This window comes from Vollenhovia emeryi, unplaced genomic scaffold (assembly GCF_000949405.1).
Source record: "Vollenhovia emeryi isolate VEMERY1.0 unplaced genomic scaffold, V.emery_V1.0 DF939186.1, whole genome shotgun sequence".
In the NCBI taxonomy this organism is placed as follows: domain Eukaryota; kingdom Metazoa; phylum Arthropoda; class Insecta; order Hymenoptera; family Formicidae; genus Vollenhovia; species Vollenhovia emeryi.
In genome coordinates, this window is record NW_011967180.1 from 404,867 (window position 1) to 420,830 (window position 15,964).

Consider the following 15,964-nt stretch of genomic DNA (forward strand, 5'->3'; position numbering starts at 1 on the left):
GAAGAGCCATAGCTTCATTTATTTCAATGCCGCAATTATTTCGATTGATTTCACAAAGCGAGCGTGTGAATCTACATTTACATCCAGATACACCGAGGGGGAAAAAAACGAGGGGGAAACCGCTGACCGAAATGTTGTACTAATGCTCAGTGGGCATTACTTTATCTTATCATCTTATTTTATCTTATTTATCTCGTTTTATCTTATTTTGTTTTGTCTTATTTTATCTTTATAATGCGCCAGCAAGGCCTAATGCCCCAAAAAATGCCCAGTAATACCTAGTAGTGCCCAGTAATGCCGCAAATCTGTCCACCACAATGCCCTCAGTGGTTTGCCCCTCGGGGACAAAATAACCGGACAAGTTCAACTGCGATCGTTCTCTGGGTTAATAATGTGAGATGCCAAGTATAGCCTATTTTCGCGCGTCCTTCCCCCGCGTCCAGGTGTTACGGTGGAGGGGTTGTGCACGGGGCCGGTGGTGGTTCGTGCAGAGTGACGGTGACGGTTTCGAGTGATGGCTTGGAGAACGGAGGGTGCCGAACGGAGGAGGGTTAAAGGGTGTCCGCGTCGGTGGTAGGTGGCGAGTGGGGCGGTGGGGTCGAACACCGGTGTGCGGCGGGATTCTCTATCTTTCTCTCTCCCTCCTCCCCCCTCTCTGTGTCTCTCGCTCTCTCAACCCGGTCGGGGGATGCTGGATGCTGAATCCACCGTCGGTGGAAACTTCAGTACGCGATCAGCCACCGACGTGTGTTTACGGTCCGAGGCTCCGGCGGAAGCGGCGAGAGAGTTGCTTGCTTCGGGGGTGAGAATACTTTTGTAACTTCTGTTCTTCGCGCCGCCACCGCCGTCAACGTCCTCATTATCGTCACCACTGATAATAGGACCGGTCAGTTTCGTGCGTTTTCACAGCAAGTAGATCGGCAATTTTCAGCATCGTCGCCGGGCTCGGACGTCACGGATCGCGAGTTTTCATCCGGAACAACGGACCGCGAAAGCCGCTTTTATCAACCGCTCGCCGCGAGGGTCGGCGCTGAATCGAATTGAATGTTAGTGTAGCTAGCTCTCAAGACCGTAGATGTAACAATGAGCAATCGACTTTAAAGAATGTCGATTTACCTTTTAACATGGGTACGCTTTTGTCGAACGTTAATTCAGAGGCAGCGAGTGACAGTTTTGATATCGACATGAGAATCGTGACGGTCAAACTTAACAGCTAAACTTAACAGCGAGGGTATATTCGTGAAATAATATAATCGCCAGTGAATTATGCCGACTCTTATTGTTTAAATAATTGTTCGTACCATAGTTCTGCACCTTAATTGAAATCTGACGGTATCTCGTTGCCACGAAGAAATATATAATTGCATTGTACAAAAATGAGTATCGGCTGTCATTCGCTTGTCACTCGCTGATGTATCTTATTATACGCTCTCGTCAACGACTGGCACTTTTAATAAAAGTTCAACGTTTGTTTCCACCATTTGATTATATAACTCCCTAACGTTTTACGAAGGAAACGCGAACGAAAACAGTTTGCAAGCTGGAACAGTCAAAGTTTCGTTCGTTTAATTGGATACATTCCCCTCGTTCCAGAATAACGTATGGAAATCTCGCGAACTTGCCCACAAGTTGCCGAAGTTTCGTGTTGTTTCAGTGTCAAGGACCATAGTATGCGCGTTGACCTTAAAGCCGTCGGGATAACCGAAAGCGACGCCGAGAAAGCGACGGTAATGTTTTTGATTGATTTTCGTAAGAGCCAAGAAAGTTTAATCGCGCTTCTTGAGATGTTGACAAACTTGTAAAACAGACCTTCGTCTTCGTCACTTGTATCGTTTAACCGTCTATCGAGGTAAAAAGATACACTAATGAACGTTTCTACGAACGACTCATAACTTCGTATAATATGTTAGGACCCATTTGTTTTTTACTCATTTATTGCTGAAGATGGTCACATCCGAGACGTACATGCTCTTCGAAATACTTTCTAATACACATTTATACAAAAACTTATGTAGTTAATTTATCACCTTCGATCTCGTGACGGCTCACATTGCCCACAATTTTTTTTCTTTTGTTCCTCTTTATTTTTCTTTTACCATTTTCCTTCATCATGTATTATTTTAATATTGATTGGGTTTTTACGAAAGTTTCATCTCGAAAAGCAATTTTATTTTATTTCACGTTTGCGTTGCGAATTATAAAAATCATTGTCACTCGATCAAAAGAACGAACGCGAATTGAAAATGACGAGTACGTTCTCGTCGCGATTAAATATTCTTAATTGCATTTTCAAAGGAAAAAAAGAGTTACCACACTCACGTTTTACGCTTCAATGTGGGAGCGAGAGAGAGAGTTATGAAATTAAAGTAATTGCCGGTATCGTTATCCCTTCTGCAAATTTCAGGTCCATTATCAAAATTGAGAGCTGATTTCCTGCCTTTCCCTGGAAAGGAAGCTCCTAATTAGCGTGAATTTGGCTCAACATGGGAAATAACCTCAAGCTATTAACGTGTTTGCTGTCGTGATTGCGATAATTGATATAAATGATTTTCGTGATTTATTCATTCATACACAATGCTTGATCTGGCAACAACAATTATTATTAATTCCGCGCGAAATTAATCGGAATACAGAACGGTTCCAATTATTTTTGTAAAAATGAAAGAAAATGAGGTAACTGTTTTATTATTGGAGCTAGAACTCGATTGGCAGATTTTCAATTCGAGACAGGCCTGTGACCGAGAAGATCACAGAGTCTGAGACGTGGCGAAATCCAGAGCAAAAGATTTTTCAATTATGAAAGTAACTACATTTTGATTCTTATTCGTAATCAATTATACTTTAAGATAATCAGAAGGCCGATAAAGGAGAATGTGCAAACTGTATCGAGAAGGACGGTCAGAAGTAAGCGTTAGCCCGTGCAATGTCCTGCTTGCAAAAGTTGGAAATTGGAATAACACTTTAATAACAAATTGGCAAATACATGCAGCGAAATTCGAAAGCGAGAAAGAAAATGGGTAGAGACTTGGTCACCAACGTTTTACGCCGGATATCAAACGTCCCAGTGGACAATACGAATAATCTCCGAACGCGCGTCATCCAGCTCGGACGGTTCTTAGGCATGTTGGAGGATCCGGGCATTCGACGATCCATTCGACGGATTCGCTTAACATTTCCGACATACGGCCCGTGAACCGACGGTCGCGGCGGGGCATTCGTGTCGGCGCTCTCAATGTCAAGGCGTTCGGCAATAGAAGTGCATCGGCTAAAAGGGTGGCTGTCGCATCGGGGGTATCTGGAGCTCCTCGCGTAAGAACGCCAGGAACGCGATTCCCGGCACGCCGCGGCGGCGACGACGCCGGTGCCGGTACCTGGTTTGTGGTAGGACGCGTAACCGACGTTGGCGCACCGTGGGCGGCAGTGCCGGTGGTGGTGGTGATGGTGGTGGTGGTGGTGGTGATGGCGGTGGCGTTGGCGATGTGTAAAAGTGGTAGTGGCGTAGTAGAACGAGGGTAATAGCGAGCACGACGGCGGTGGTGGTGGTGGTGGTGGTGGTGGTAGCGATAATACTAGTGGAGAAACGTAGTACACAGCGTAGCGGCGGCCGCGACGCCATGGCCGCCCCCGAGTTCATGAATGAACGACCACTTCGTTCTCGCACGGGCGCTAATGGGCTTCCTTTCTCGCGCGGCGAGCCGTTTACGTATTTTTGCCGATGCGACGTAACTCTCGCGGTTGACGGCACCGCCGATTATTGCGGCCGGCGTTAATTGCGCCCTTCAACCGATTTACAATCCGAGAAACGGAGCGATCCCGTCGGGAGGGGGGGGGGGGGAGGCTTTCAGCATTCCTCGCGCGGCCGGCACCGAGTCGAACGGCCTGCGGCGATCGCCGAACATCGGGGAGAATATTTTTCTCACTGTAACCAGCGGGCCTTTTGAGTAGCCTTTTTCAAAATGAAAAAGATAGGGAACGTAAAAATTGGCATTGTTGCATGTGTTCTGTATTAATATGCCATTCTTTCAAGAATTTCACGTATCGAGGAATAAGCCGACGAAAGCTCGCGATAAATAAGGGAAATTTCATTAGCCTTGAAACTTTCGTGAGAAAAAGTTCACCGAGGGGTAAACTTTTTCTAAACCGCTGACGGCATTGTGCTTTGGGAAAAAAGACAGCAACCCATTTTGGGGTCCACAATTAGTAATCGAATGATTTAGATTGTTCGCAACTCTACTCTGGGAAAAATTTGGACCGTTTCTTTTTTTTAGTTAAGCAACTTAACGTTTCGGTTAGTGCCTATTAAGTGAAAATTATCTTTGCGTTACTGAATATCGACGGAACTTATAATTGAGAGAATCGATTAGCATTACTTTAAAATCTTGGATACAGATGGAATAGCTAATTGCGATTTTTAGTTACGCGGGGTGAAATTCGCAAAAGATTAGAGTCACGAGCAATCAAAATGATTCGATTACTAATTGTGGGCCCCAAATTGGGTTGCTGTCTTTTTTCCTCCCGGAGTGGTTTACAGATTTTGGGCATTACTAGGCATTTTTGGGCATTAGTGGCTGTTATTTGGCCTTGCTGGGATGTTACAAAGAATCTAAAAAGATAAAAAAGATAATAAGATAAAGTAATGTCCACTGGGCATTGGCACACTGAAAAAAATTTCTGGTTGAATATGGACGAATCAGATAATTCCTTTAGGATTTACCAGAATTTCTGTAGGATTACAGGAATTCTGGTAAATCCTAAAGGAATTCTGGTAAATCCTAAAGGAATTATCTGATTCGTCCATATTCAACCAGAAATTTTTTTCAGTGCAGGCATTGGTGTACACACGATTTTGGTCAGCGGTTCACCCCTCGAAGTTAACCGATCGATTAAGTGTACGATTCCGGGGGGGAAGGAGAGGGGTCCGGCGGTCCCAATAAAAGTTGCGTTACGCCAATTGCAGTTTTCTGCTTCTGACGGCAATATGGTAGCGAATGCGCGTCTTCTATAGAGATCAAGCTGCGAGCACAATCATATATACGTTATTTCTTTCCGGAACTTGCCGACGGCGGAACTTTCATCATGATCAAGGATGCTGACCTTTTTCTAAAGCCTGGAGAACGAGGACTGCGCTTCTTGCGGCGCGTCCGCGAAACCACGACGTAACCAACTTGGCCATTATTATCCGTTGTTGTCTACACTTCCGGCCACTATATCTAGTTCCAAGTGTTTCCGGGCCGTTACTAATTTCTAAAAACTGGAACATCGCCAGCATTGGAATCTTCTATACTTCTCTAAGGAGAATTTACTTTCTTTTTGTACGGTATGTTCCTTAATTGCGATCACGTCTTGTTGCCGGAGAACGGAATAGCAGGGAGCGAAACGATATCTTTTGTGCAATACATTTTACAAGTTAAAATTACATTTTTCTTGTGGCATTTGGGACAATATGACAATATAATATATTGTATATGACAATATACAACAATTATTTAACGAATTAAACAGGAGAATATGTTTTATATGTTTTATATGTGTTTCGTAGTTTATTCACCGCATCTGTTATAAATACAGCGTAATTGTCTCTCCGGCTTGTAAATGTAGTAAAATTTACAAAATTTTGTAACACGATGAGAGACTGAAAAAACTCGGCGAAAATTGTTCAAAATTATTATGGAATATTGAACGTGGTGAAACTTGTAACATTTTAAAACTTAAAATAATACAGGCAGAATATCAATCAATCAATCTATAACTGATTTGACAAAATGGATCGAACAATTAAAAAAGGACACATGTTCCTTATAAATTTATCAAATGGTAAATAGCACATATGAAAACAGAAAGGCTTGTTATGTTCTTTACAAGAGTCCGACGAGCATATAAAGGAAATTTTTTTAACCACCGTTTGAGTTCATTTCAAACAATAGAAATTAAACGGGAAATTAGTTCACTTGGAATTCTATAAAAAAATTCTATGAAGAAAGAGAACTTAATAGATCTGTGTATTATAAAGAAAATATTGTTTAGACAGAGTATTATCTTCTGGATTTTGTACGTTTAAACATTTATGCCAAGAAGACGATTCATTGTAGATATCTTTTAAATACGTTTTGTAAAATATTGTTTTTTATAATATCGAAACAATATGAAATAGTGGATATAGTAATAGTAAAAAGTAGAGACAATTTGTAAAATTCCAAATTTCATTCGAGCACAGTTGGCACATTTGTTAATTAACCGGTCGATGCAAAAAATTTATTGCGAAAAATTTTATTATCATACTGGCACTTTAAAGAAACTAATCTTTGATTATTCGCAATAAATGTTCTGCATTGACCGGTTAATTAACAAATGTGGCCGGCTGTGGTCGAATGAAATTTGAAATTTTATTATTATACCGGCAATTTGAAGAAACTAATCGTAAATAGTAAAGTTCATCTTTATTTTTAATAAATTTAATATTAATTTTAATAAATTAACGCTGCGATATATATAGAGGAAAATCTCGTATTATGTGATAATCTCCTAATATGAGATAGCGGAGTTTCTGCTAAATTAACAGGCATTATCTGCTGGTTCCGTCATGAACTTATTGCCCTTAGGGTGAAATCTATTTAGTGGTGAATTCACTGTTAAATCGTGTAATCGTTGCGAAAAAAATTTGTGATTGAATTTGGATGTTGAAAACCCGCTGTCTCATATTAGAAGCCTATCTCATAATAGCAGGGTTTTCTCTATATGTAGAAACATAATGAACACTTTCAAAAACTTGCAATTGATATCTTTGCCAAGAATTATACCTTTGAAGATATTGTAGGTTCTTTTTAGATTTATAATCTATTTTTATTAAGCAAATCTTGGAAATAATAAGAAAAACATATTAATTTTGCAGGTTTTTTCCGCAAAAAGAGATGTCTGCCTTTATTATTATTTCCTTTTATTATTTAATTATTATAATACATTACCACTGCCTTCGGCATTCATTCATTTTCGAAGCTACGTGTGAGCACAAAGACAATTTTTTGGTATTACAGAATCACAAGAGAATATTTTGCGACTGCGTGCAACTCCATAATATTTCGTTTATAATTAGTAACGTATGTTCACTGGTTTAATGTATTCAGAAAAGCATGTCTGGACACCTGATACGTATCTTTATACTCGGCTTTAGAAAAGTTTATGATGAAGACACGAAATATTACATTATGAATAAACAGGACGGCACTCCGTCGACAATACTAAAATATTAAATTTGTGTTAACGACGTACGAGATTACGGCAATAATGACGAGTGCATTAAATTAACTTCCGCGCACGGTTCATCTCGCTTTATCGCCCAGCATCGCGACCCGTCGTGTTCCATTGTAACGATATGGCACAGTACTATTTTATCAATAAGTCTTGTCCCAGCAAGGAAATGGCACAATTCCGCGCGGATGGCGTCTATAATCCGGGCGGAATAATTAATTTCTCAGCATACGAATTAATGTAAGAGTCCACGATTGCGGCGCGTATATCACGAGAGCGGCCGGGATCTCCTTCCAGCAGTCTTCGGGGCAAGAAAAGTTATCAGCCAACTGAAACTTTGACCGTCATAATAATCTAGTCCTGTAATACCGAATACGGTATAGTTTGCCCGAGCGTGAAATTAATTCAGGTATATTAATTTTGTGCGTATCACACACAAACGGTCCTGGGAAACAGCCGCACGCGTGGCAGCATCACCGGCGCGAGACCGCGTCAGTTTTCTTAAAAGGACTTTAAAATTTAAACAATCATGAATTTTCATTTTAAGTATAATATCCATAATTTTTGTCCCGCGGTAGCTTTATAAATAATGTATAAGTTTAACATGTTCTCCGCTATAAATGTAATAAATTGCTTTTATAACAGAAGAGAGAAAGAGAGAGAGAGAGATAGAGCAGAGCAAAGTAGCTCGTTGAAATAAACCGCTATGCACACGTGCATGACTATGCGGCTCAGATTCAACCCCTCGCACCCCTAGACTCTTACTGCCGGCGCAGTCGTACATAAGTATTAAAGGCACGTATATATCGAGAGGGGAATTATGTAAATTTTTCCCCCGCAAGATTACATCTAAATGAATACATTGCCATATGATTCTTTCAATATCAGTCCCGGTATTCTCGTGCAAATATCGCTGTATCAACGCCATCGGAAAACTCGAGACCTAATTGAGGCATACATATCTGATGCAAATTGAGGAGTTCGTGATCTTCCGAATGTTTGCCGAGGCAAAATCGACTTTGAACTCGTCGGGGAATCTCCGGTCGGGACGCGTTCGGCGATATATACGCTGTATCGACAAGTGCATTCGAGAGAAGCCACAAAGGCCATCTAAAACACGCGATTCCCATACCCTCCCCTCCCTCTGCACGTATATTCATTTACGGATGTCAAATAACACTACTCGGGAACAAAGTAACGGGGAGCGGGAACAAAAGTGTTTGAAGCCCGAGCGAGACAAAGCTCTCCGCCTTTTCGAAAACGTATCCGCCTGTGCGGTTGTCGTACCCACGTCTCCTCCCCCCCCCCCGCCTTCTTTTCTCCCTCATCATTCCCTCGCCGTCGATAGATCTCACTGAGGGAAGTCCTGAATTCTCGCGAGGCTCTCCCGCCGTTGAGCTACTCTCTCGAGAATCCTCGAACTGATCGAACGTACTCGAGCCACGACTTCGCCTCGCTCCGCTTCGCGTCGCGTCGCGTTGCATCGCGACGCGTCGCCGTCGGAAGGAACGAAGCGGCGCCATTGGGGGAGAAGAGGGTGGTGAGAGAAAAAAAAGTCACCCATCGGCGACGCGCCGTGCTCGACGCCATCTGCTTCCGCGACCGTTGGAACCGCGCTTGGGCTTGAAGCGGACCCGTTTCAACGAGCTTATTAGAATTTTTCGTTTGAGATATCCACTTAATTGACGCCGGAGTCGAGGGACGGAACAAAGGATGGAAGATGGCCGAAGAGGGGCTCGCGGCACGGCTCGAGCGAGGGTGAGCACGAAGGGATGCATAGGCGCGAAAGAGGAGAGATGCAGGGAATGGGAGAAACGGGGAGAGACAGAGACAGAGGGAGGAGGGAGGGACAGAGAGAGAGAGTCGGTAAGGGATGAGGGATACGAGAGAGGGAGGCGCTCCATTATCGTAATTAATACCATTACAATTAACGCGCCGGAGACGGCGGTGCGCTCGCGGGAATCAGCCTGGATTCCTTTTACGCCGCTTTTATCGCGGCCGAGCTTTTCCGGTTATATAACGACCAGCGGAAACCTGCTCTTCGGGAAATTCTTCGGATTTTCCCGTCGTGCCTGCGCACGCTTGCGAGCGCACGCGCGCGCGTTCAGCCGTTTCGTCTCGTTTCGCGGATGTCTACCGGTTTTGTCATCGAGCGTGTCGCGTGCGCTCGGACCCCGCGCGCACACACGGCGGGAATACCGATGTTCGCTGTTATTTGCGATAGACAATACGGACTCGTCTATACGCCGCTCGCTCGTTGTTCCCCGCCGCTTTTTGTCCCGGCTTGTTTGCGATTTTTGCGTTGCGCCGCGCGCTTCCGACCAACAAGTATTCCGCCATCGCGAATTGATTCCGCACGGGTGGCCGGGAGAAATAAAGAAAATTGAATCGGACTGTTTTCCGAACGGCTTTGATTAAGATTAGCTACGTACGAGCACGCTTTTTCCATCCACTCCTGACGCATGTAATGGAGAGAAATTGAAATTCAACTCAAATATGGACAATTAGCTCGAACACTTATTTTCCCCTATCTTTGGGGTTCCATCCCCCCCCCCCCCCGGCAAAGAACGTTTTAATGAGTTTTCGCACGATTAATCGTTAGGTATTTGTTCTACGGAACCCCGCATTGCGTATCTTTTAATTCCTTTGTTGCGTCGTTAATAAATGATGCGACGCCAGATAATGCCGCTGAATTTTTCATACGAATGAAAAATCCTGAAAGCATTGCTGACAACCTAAACGAAAACCGTTGCTAAAACCGTTTTGCAATAAATACTTTATTAGTTTATGAGAGAGAGAGAGAGAGAGAGAGAGAGAGAGAGAGAGAGAGAGAGAGAGAGAGAGAGAGGGGATCAGATAAACAGAATTATTTCGAATTTTCGTTTTTTCATCAACTATCTCATTCGAGGGAAATACAATTTTCTGTCGCTATTCAATACTTAATAATCCAGATCCGGATTCGTCAGATTGGTCTCCATACGCCGGTCGTAATTACGACATGGAAAAGCGCCCGCCTGCGTTTCCCCATTTTTCCCCCTCTCTTTTTTTTTACATAACGGAATGTCGCGTATCGTGGGGGGAGGGGCATTGAAAGCGGATAGGAGCTTTACGAGAAAGTTGGCTGCCGCGGTACTTTGACATCGTATAGAGGCACCATCTAGAAAAGCCGGTCACATATCCTACGGAAAACCTAATTCCCGTCATCCATTCCGCGTTCTTTCCTCTCCACATCGTCGTCTCGCGAGACCAAAGCGAGGCGTCGTCGGCACGCGCTCGGCGAAAGAGCGAACTAGTGAATATTTCAGTAGCGATACGTCCGATGTTTCTTATTTCGACAGCACGAAATAATTTGCGGGAAAGATCGAGTCGCCGGAATTGCCGATCGAGCGTATCTTTCGCGTCCGCGTGCGAGTCTGAATAATTCTTTAGATCTTCAAGTTTCTCGACAACGTTTTAAATGATCTCTGAAAACTTGTTGAGGAGATTCATTAAAATATTAATAACGAGTACGAAAGCACTCGTTTACCATTGATGTTCTCGGCCGATCGATTAATCGCATGTATCGCTTCAGCTCATGACTCGTATTAGCTCGGCTCACCACGCATTGACTTGTATTACTTCGGCCGACCGCGCACCGACCTGCGTTACTTCGGCTGATCAGACGCAGGTTTCTGTTACTTCAGTCGATCGCACAGTGATTTAGACTACTGCATAATCACTTATATTATCTCCGTTATTGTCCCAATTGTATCATTTAATTAGATTAGTTGTAAGATTTTCGAAATCGTTGAAAATCGACTTTTAATCTCCGCGCTCAGTTTCCAACAAGCTAAAAAAGCCTTTGGCGTTAAATCCACCGACAAACTTTGTTTATTTCGCGTAATACATTTCGCCTCATGCGGTTTCGTAGTGGCGTTTGTTGTGCCATTGGTGTGTCATTAACGCGTTTGATCAAAGCGTAACCGTTCGACACCCGCCATTATTGTGCGCCCTTTGGCGAAGTGTTTAACGTTGTTGCAGAATTATTAGTAACTTTGAAGGCAAATCGTGACGTAATCGCCTCGATAATGTTACAATTAAGTAACTCAATAATGAAGTTAATTCAAATAATTAAAATGGAAATGGAAATTGATGCGACAGACAATAATGGAAACACTTGTTGCTTCGTCAAATTCTTCCTATTGACTGGCCGCGTTGCGCGTTTTTCAAATTCTTCCAATGAGAATAACGACTTGCGTCACACTTGCAATATACTTATGCTGCTCTTAAATCCGGCGATTCCCAATCTTTACTAACTTTCTTGCCAGCTTCAGAATTTAGAAGCTCCGGCAATCGAGCTTCAGCGTATTTTGTGCGAATTATCTTGTGAAAATTCCCGGTGAAAGCTTTGCACATCCAGTTTTCGTTCGTCCCTAAAGGACCGAATTAAAGAAGACCGATAATCCACTTTGTCGTACGTACGATCGACTTAATACTTCCGGACCATTTAACGGAGTAATCGCCGATATGCCTTTCGTTCCCGTTCGAGTGCTCTCGCGTAGAAGGAACTGGAGTCCAGAATTATCTTTAAATGTGCATCACCGGCTGTTTTTATCCCCCGGCAAATAATGTCGCGAACAATCCTTTTTCTATTTCAGAGAATTCTAATTAAGCACTAAGTAAACAACCGTGAAAGTTCATCATTTGCATTCGCGATAATTGCATTAAAATTCGCGTACCTCGATTTTATGGAGATTTCAAACAGCATTGCGAATTTTTATTACGACTAATAAAATTCATCCCGCAACCCCGCCGGATAATCGAATATCTATCGTATCGCTAATTAATGTTTCGGCAACACCGATATTATACGCGGACGTTAAAAATACTGCAGATATTTGGCATTGTGTAAACAAACGTGGTTACAATGCCGTAATGCATTTTGTGGATCTGATCAAGTGGCGTTAATTAAAAATAAATATCTTTATATATGTAATCGTCTCTACGAGATACATACAGAGCACGGTCATGTATCATAGGCGTGTCATTTCCAGGATTCGCATGTGTGGATAGCAGCCCGTATTACGTAATTCAAACCTCACAAACAGGTCACGTGAGTTACAGTTCCGTGAGTATCGGGTCGGCGTAACCAAACAGCCCGTGCTAATTACAAGGCAAATGCGTGCATAATTAAACTCGCGACATAAGCACTGAGCACGTTCGTTAATGTATTTATGGGCGTTAAGATGGCTTCGACCGTGGATATCGCGCACGCATTTACGTGCGATCGTATTGCCCGAATGTTGGGAGTTAGTTGAACGTAAATGCTTCACGCTCCGAGTGATATCTCCGTAATTTAATATAAAATCGACTATCTTATATTAGCATGGTAACGTAATTCGTGTTTAGCGGCCATTATTAACATCTCACTCGAACAAACGTGTTGTAAATCTCAATTCAAATGTCCCGAGAATTTCAAGAAACTTGAGAATCTTTACGTTAGTCTACACGCTTCATCGTTTCGTGTGTGTTAAAAGAGGATTTTCACACCGATAGCGAAAACTTTTTCGACAAGCGCACGGAGAGAATTGTCTCTTATTTATCCTGAAAATCATGTAAGCGCGGGACAACGCGGCATTCCGAAGAATTTTGCGACAGTTTTTGAAATTTCACCATACATTTTACTAGTAATTATACTTATTGTTAGTATACACTGAAAAAAATCTGGTTGCATTAATTGAAAATCTGGTAGAGTCAACCAGTCGTCTGTTAAAAAACGGACGAGTCAATTTTCCTTTAGGATTCACTAGATGTATAGTGAAGTCTATCAAATTTCTGGTTATGAGATATCGAGCCCTATCGAGATAACTAGAAATTCTGTTTGGTTTAATCAAAATACGTTTTATCATATATGTCTTGTTGATACAATCAAAGCCTTTTCTCTCAGTGTAGTCAAATGTATGGTAAAATTTGAAAGACTGTCATAAAATTGTTCGAAATACCGCGTTGTCCCACGCTTACGTGATTTTTCAGGATAAAGTTTAAGAGAAAATTCTCTCCGTGTAGTTTTAATTTCATGGCAAACGAAGGGTGGGATCCTGCGTATTGCAGGATTAAGGTTTAGGAGGCAAACGCCAATTCTCTCACTCCTATATTTAGTATTATCGCTATCAGCATGTCCGCAGCTATCCGCAATGCGTGTGACGTGTCCGCACAGTGAAAGCAGTCGGCTATAATCAGGCGGTTTGTAACGAGATGCACGTGCACGGGAGCGAAACGTTCATAATCATCCGGATCGAAACGAGGTAAGCGTACCGTTAACTCGCTGCCCGTCCGTCGATTCAGATCGGAGCTTGTCGACTACGACAAACGACGAACACATAATTCCGTTCGGAATGAACATCGGGGCCAATCCTGGCGGGAAGACGTCGAGTCGAATCGAGGCAATAATCCCTGTCGCATGAAATTGACGATTTTAAAGCGCTCATCGCAGGATAACGCTTAAGCCGCGCATGCAGTTATAAATGATTACGATCGGAAATTATACGCGATCGGGCAATGGACGTAGTACTGTGCTGAGCAAGTTGATAACATGCCTGAAAACACCCCTCGATAAATTATATTAATTTTAGGATGTGACGACACTAATTTGAACAAGGGAATCCTTCAGCCACCTTTTTACCGGCACAGTCAAATATAGTTTTCGCGCTTGTAATTCTTTTTATTAGGTTTTACGCACAAAATAATACTGGGATAAGTTGCGGACCGCATAGCAGAACATTTTCATACTTAAAACATTTAGTTCAGATGTCTATATAAGAAAGATATTGGTATTTGAAATTTTCAATTCGTAGTTCTAACTAAATTTGAAATTGGCTTTATAAAATTGCAAAATTCTTCCACACGATTAAAGTACGCATAAAGACAAAATCAGGAACAGTCATCTTTATATATAAAAAAACGAAGAGAAATTAAAACTGTCACTTTAGCAATTGCTACCTAACCTCAGTCTAACACTTATTCGAATCCTCGTTCGAATCATTTGAATAAATAAAATAAAAACACAGAACAGATATTTTATTTTGCACAAGTAGCAAATAACATAAAAATGTAAGACACTCACCTCACCGATTTCTCCGCTGTTGCCCGATGCCTCCCAGGCCTCCTCTCAGATTTCCTTGTTGCACTCACACAACACTCACTCGCAAAAATCATCGATCGCGCGAAATTTCGGGCACTCCCGTACGCGAGATACCGCGAAATGCACGAAATATTATTAACAAATATCGCGTGGCTTTCTATCATACAAATTACTCAAACTAACAACTTGCATTTTTGATTCGGAAGAATAGGAAAAGGGATAAAACGCTTTTGAATTGGCGATATAAAACGCAACGCGAGCATAATCTGCGATAAAGAAGTAGTTATGTATTAGTCCGCAACAAAACGATATTTTACAATCTTTGTCATTCAATCTAATCCTCGAAATAAATTATGTGAGCGAAATTTCCAGCGATAAATAGTTGTTATTAATTGCAACAGTTAATCGAGACAATTTTCGATTACATTTATATAATGTAACGACGTGCAATAAGCGACTTTCTTTACTTTTTGCCCGTTCGAGTTGCGAAGAACGACGGAGCGAGTTACAGCGCGAACGCCGAAGTCGCACAAATTTATCTCTTTTCCCGAAAATGTAACAGATTACACGAAATCGATAGATAATTAAAAGCGCGTTGCGTAAACGAGATGTAACCGCGACAAAATACCACGGTTTACATTCATAATTTAGATGAGTTAGTCTCGTGAAATATCGATGTGTTCGTTGATAAAGAGCCGTCGCCTCAACATGCAATTCGTTTCTCATTACAAGTTGTAGAAACTTAATAATTAATCGAGGAACGTTACTTGTTACTGATAAAGGTGTACTAATCAAACGCGTTTTATCCCTATATTCATCGCGATCGAGTCTTGGAAACCGATAACGCAAAAGTAATAAGCGAAAGTAATAACACGCACGGAGCGACTCTCGCTGCTGCCTGCCGGCACGACGTTCGGCGAGCGAGTGAGAGCGCAGCGACCTTCAGGTAAACTTTGGCCCGCGTAACGTCGTACGATACCGCGCCGAGTGAAAAACAACAAAAAAAAAAACGTTGGGAATTCGTTGTCCCGTCTACGTAATGGAAAATTCGGTACTTAATATTTTACATTACTTTGTTCCGTGACTGTTACTACGTTTTGTGTATTATTTTGCGGACTTATTGGTATTGATTAAATTAACGATTAATTCTGTTCAATCGAGAAAATGTATCGGAACAAAAATCGTTGTTACTTAAATACTAATTACTAAGATTAGAGATTTTACTTCAATTGGTGTATACAAATGTATATTTCTAAATTGCAAATCTTCATTTACATACGTATCTAAAAGAGAAGTGAAGCACACCGCGCTTCGAGGAAATCAATCAGCATCGCGGCAAAAGGCCTCAACTGTTCGATATTAACGACATTCGCGTTGGTAACATCTCTTTTTTGAAAAAGTATTCTGAACTGAATGTTTTAAGTATGAAAATGTTTTGCTATGCGGTCCGCAACTTATCCTGGTATTATTTTGTGCATAAAAGCTAATAAAAAGAATTACAAGCGCAAAAACCAGTTTGTGACAGTCAATATTATAATCGATTGTAATAGTTTTACATTAGTGTTACACAAACAACAATAGTAATAAAATACCTGTGTA

At 42.0% G+C, this 15,964-nt stretch overlaps 1 protein-coding gene across 8 annotated transcripts in view; it reads left to right on the plus strand.

Moving 5' to 3' along the window:
• The first annotated feature begins 745 nt into the window (after window positions 1-745).
• The window catches only part of LOC105562542 (Down syndrome cell adhesion molecule-like protein Dscam2), a 131,572-nt gene continuing 116,353 nt past the window's right edge, over window positions 746-15,964 (plus strand). For all 8 annotated transcript variants that reach the window (XM_012013465.1, XM_012013467.1, XM_012013468.1 and 5 more), the window contains exon 1: window positions 746-802. The gene's annotated coding sequence lies outside the window, so the exon portion shown is untranslated. The remainder of the gene's footprint in view (window positions 803-15,964) is intronic.